General features: G+C 52.2%; 1 non-coding gene across 1 annotated transcript in view; it reads left to right on the top strand.

Annotated features, from left to right (window-relative positions):
- Positions 1-4,079: 4,079 nt before the first annotated feature.
- Positions 4,080-5,000, top strand: part of LOC124590138 — a 1,910-nt gene continuing 989 nt past the window's right edge. The window contains exon 1 of the ribosomal RNA XR_006976370.1: positions 4,080-5,000. This exon is cut by the window's right edge and continues 989 nt beyond it. This is a non-coding gene — a ribosomal RNA (small subunit ribosomal RNA).

The raw sequence follows: 5,000 nt of genomic DNA, 5'->3' as shown, positions 1-5,000 counted from the left end.
ACTAATGTACAGAGATACAACAGTTTCGACTGGAACCGGATTAAACGTATACACGGCGCTGATTAGTAATAGATAGAGCCATCAGAATACAGATAATGTATACAACTGTCCGTATACATGCTGAAAGACTCTGCTCACAATCACAACCACACGTCAGCCACACACCCTTATCACGCACTACTCTCTGCCTGTAACACGCACACAGACAATATGTAAGCACCAGCATGGAACAACACCCAGTGCATCCTCTCCGCCACATTAGACAATCCACACTGTCATAACCAGACTGGGAGGTCCACTCAGAAAACAGAATATCCCACCCACCCGACAACCACCATTGCTCAGCCAAGCCACCAACACCCACACATGTCCTACACAGGGGTGCACCCAACATCACAATACTGCCTCCTCTCACAGCACACAAACAATGGCAGGAATGAAAGACACAGGTCTGCCACAAGCATGGAATGAGAGCGCCGCCTGTCATGAGCCAAAGGTGCATCCTGACGTGGCAAATCAGATGATGCCGCAGGCATCCACTTACTATAATCACAATCAACAAACCGGCCGCCCCGCCCCGCCCCCCATTAAACCTTTCCTTACAACAATGTGTACCTTAACCTAACCTATATCGTACCGTAACCTAACCTATATCGTACCGTAACCTAACCTATGTCGTACCGTAACCTAACCTATGTCGTACCGTAACCTAACCTATGTCGTACCGTAACCTAACCTATGTCGTACCGTAACCTAACCTATGTCGTACCGTAACCTAACCTATGTCGTACCGTAACCTAACCTATGTCGTACCGTAACCTAACCTATGTCGTACCTTAACCTAACCTATGTCGTACCTTAACCTAACCTATGTCGTACCTTAACCTAACCTATGTCGTACCTTAACCTAACCTATGTCGTACCTTAACCTAACCTATGTCGTACCTTAACCTAACCTATGTCGTACCTTAACCTAACCTATGTCGTACCTTAACCTAACCTATGTCGTACCTTAACCTAACCTATGTCGTACCTTAACCTAACCTATGTCGTACCTTAACCTAACCTATGTCGTACCTTAACCTAACCTATGTCGTACCTTAACCTAACCTATGTCGTACCTTAACCTAACCTATGTCGTACCTTAACCTAACCTATGTCGTACCTTAACCTAACCTATGTCGTACCTTAACCTAACCTATGTCGTACCTTAACCTAACCTATGTCGTACCTTAACCTAACCTATGTCGTACCTTAACCTAACCTATGTCGTACCTTAACCTAACCTATGTCGTACCTTAACCTAACCTATGTCGTACCTTAACCTAACCTATGTCGTACCTTAACCTAACCTATGTCGTACCTTAACCTAACCTATGTCGTACCTTAACCTAACCTATGTCGTACCTTAACCTAACCTATGTCGTACCTTAACCTAACCTGTATTGCGCCTTAACCTAACCTGTATTGCGCCTTAACCTAACCTGTATTGCGCCTTAACGTAACCTGTATTGCGCCTTAACGTAACCTGTATTGCGCCTTTACGTAACCTGTATTGCGCCTTAACGTAACCTGTATTGCGCCTTAACGTAACCTGTATTGCGCCTTAACGTAACCTGTATTGCGCCTTAACGTAACCTGTATTGCGCCTTAACGTAACCTGTATTGCGCCTTAACGTAACCTGTATTGCGCCTTAACGTAACCTGTATTGCGCCTTAACGTAACCTGTATTGCGCCTTAACGTAACCTGTATTGCGCCTTAACGTAACCTGTATTGCGCCTTAACGTAACCTGTATTGCGCCTTAACGTAACCTGTATTGCGCCTTAACGTAACCTGCATTGCGCCTTAACGTAACCTGTATTGCGCCTTAACGTAACCTGTATTGCGCCTTAACGTAACCTGTATTGCGCCTTAACGTAACCTGTATTGCGCCTTAACGTAACCTGTATTGCGCCTTAACGTAACCTGTATTGCGCCTTAACGTAACCGATATTGCGCCTTAACGTAACCTATATTGCGCCGTAACGTAACCTATATTGCGCCGTAACGTAACCCACATTGCCCCTTAACGTAACCCACATTGCCCCTTAACGTAACCCACATTGCCCCTTAACGTAACCCAACACACGTTGGGCCTTAACCCAACACACGTTGGGCCTTAACCCAACACACGTTGGGCCTTAACCCAACACACGTTGGGCCTTAACCCAACACACGTTGGGCCTTAACCCAACACACGTTGGGCCTTAACCCAACACACGTTGGGCCTTAACCCAACACACGTTGGGCCTTAACCCAACACACGTTGGGCCTTAACCCAACACACGTTGGGCCTTAACCCAACACACGTTGGGCCTTAACCTGCTCTGTAATTGTCATACGACGCGTTAAATTAGTGTAGTGTTGCCTAACTGCAACCCCCGCAATATAGTTTGCTACTCGCACTGCCCGGTCCCCAGTGTATCGCTTCATGTTAAACACCTTGCAGCTATACACTGTAATGTGGATGGCAGCAGGACGTACATGCTCAATGCCCTTTGCAGTTGTTCATTGGCATTTGCAGTTGTTCATTGGCATTCGCATGTGCGAAGCACTTAGCCTACGCTGTGGTACGGCCTGTGTCAACTGTCCGCTGATGTTGTACGTCCAAATCACACACTGTACTGCACATTGGTCCTCATGTACTGAATGATACATCGTGGTACATGTGACCGTACAACGACTGCGCCAACAACGGCGAACCATGCGGTCCAAATGTTGTGCACTCAGCTACGTGTCGTCTCCCTATAAGAGCTGGATTGCAGTGTGGTATGCCCTGGATGGCGATCAGCATGAGCCGTCTGTTGATGTAGTGGCGCGTGTTGTCAGACGTAGTCGTCTCTTCTCACACACCGTGATAGCATGGTGCACTGCGTTCCACATCTGCGACATGCGACAGAGGCCGGTTGACAGTCGTTCGCGCAATGGACATCGCATACGTACGGGGGCCACCTTCCACGTGTTCGCGAAGCGTGCACATGTTGTTGCGTGTATGTGGGCAGACATAGTGTGTCGTGACACCTGACACAGGCATGCAACAATCGTTGAATTTGCAAATGGCGATGGACGCCTACGTTTGCTGGTGACGTTATGCAAATGAACAACTGGTAAACCGTTGTGGTGCGGTTGTTCTCGCTAGAGGTGAATCAGTGATGGCGACGATCGGTTGAGCTACCAACCGGTTGTTCCAGCGATACCCACCATGCCCACGAACGTGAATGGCATCTGGGTGTGAAGCGATACGCGGCGGTGGCTGGGTGGGACCGTCCCCGGCCGGTGAGGGGGGGCCTCCCGGCGTGCTGGCCGCGCGGTGCGTGGGCGCACGCGCTACAGCCGGCTGGTGGGGGCGGCCAGTGGCAGGCGCGCCGGCCGACGGAGGCGGCAGGCGGCGCAGCTGCGCGCCGGCGCACCCTGCACGCGGCGCCGTGCGGCCAAAGTAGGTCCTCGCGGGCCCGGTGCGAAGCGCGGTGGACATCTGCAGTGTGCTGGTCCGATTGAGGACTGTGTGCGCTGAGGATGCGCCGCCGCCCGGCGCTCGGCGCCGCGACGCCGTCTGCTGCTCGGTCGCCTCTGCGGTTCTCGCAGGTGGTTTGTATCGCAGCTGTGCGGACGTGTTGGCGCGTGCGCTGTGCTGGGAGAGTTCGCTTCGGCACCCAAGTGGGGCTTTTGTCCTTCTGTGGCGCTGGCGTTGGAGCTGCCGGTCACCGTAGGTGGCGCGTGTTGTCTCCCGCCGGCAATGCCACGACAGCACGCTCCCGGGCCTCTGTCGGCAGCGGCAAGCTCAGTTGGGAGCACGGGTGGTCGCACCTAAAGCGTCTACTCGCCAAACTCCGGGCGATTGCGCCTCTCTCGAACCCGACCAAGTACTTAGGACGGCGCTGCGCGCCGCCGGGACCTGAGAGGGTTTCGAGGTGTATTGTGCAGGGGAGCTCAGCCTCCTCCTGTTTGCAGAATAATTGAGCGGACGCTTGCGTGTTCGCGCGGGCCCCCGGGACACACTCCCGGGCGGCCGGCTGCTCAGCTCTAGTTGACGCAGCTCCCTGGTTGATCCTGCCAGTAGTCATATGCTTGTCTCAAAGATTAAGCCATGCATGTCTCAGTACAAGCCGCATTAAGGTGAAACCGCGAATGGCTCATTAAATCAGTTATGGTTCCTTAGATCGTACCCACGTTACTTGGATAACTGTGGTAATTCTAGAGCTAATACATGCAAACAGAGTCCCGACCAGAGATGGAAGGGACGCTTTTATTAGATCAAAACCAATCGGTCGGCTCGTCCGGTCCGTTTGCCTTGGTGACTCTGAATAACTTTGGGCTGATCGCACGGTCCTCGTACCGGCGACGCATCTTTCAAATGTCTGCCTTATCAACTGTCGATGGTAGGTTCTGCGCCTACCATGGTTGTAACGGGTAACGGGGAATCAGGGTTCGATTCCGGAGAGGGAGCCTGAGAAACGGCTACCACATCCAAGGAAGGCAGCAGGCGCGCAAATTACCCACTCCCGGCACGGGGAGGTAGTGACGAAAAATAACGATACGGGACTCATCCGAGGCCCCGTAATCGGAATGAGTACACTTTAAATCCTTTAACGAGTATCTATTGGAGGGCAAGTCTGGTGCCAGCAGCCGCGGTAATTCCAGCTCCAATAGCGTATATTAAAGTTGTTGCGGTTAAAAAGCTCGTAGTTGGATTTGTGTCCCACGCTGTTGGTTCACCGCCCGTCGGTGTTTAACTGGCATGTATCGTGGGACGTCCTGCCGGTGGGGCGAGCCGAAGGCGTGCGACGCGCCTCGTGCGTGCTCGTGCGTCCCGAGGCGGACCCCGTTGCAATCCTACCAGGGTGCTCTTGAGTGAGTGTCTCGGTGGGCCGGCACGTTTACTTTGAACAAATTAGAGTGCTTAAAGCAGGCAAGCCCGCCTGAATACTGTGTGCATGGAATAATGGAATAGGACCTCG

This window comes from Schistocerca americana, unplaced genomic scaffold (genome assembly GCF_021461395.2).
Source record: "Schistocerca americana isolate TAMUIC-IGC-003095 unplaced genomic scaffold, iqSchAmer2.1 HiC_scaffold_744, whole genome shotgun sequence".
NCBI classification, from domain to species: domain Eukaryota; kingdom Metazoa; phylum Arthropoda; class Insecta; order Orthoptera; family Acrididae; genus Schistocerca; species Schistocerca americana.
This window is presented reverse-complemented; position numbering and strand designations above follow the sequence as displayed.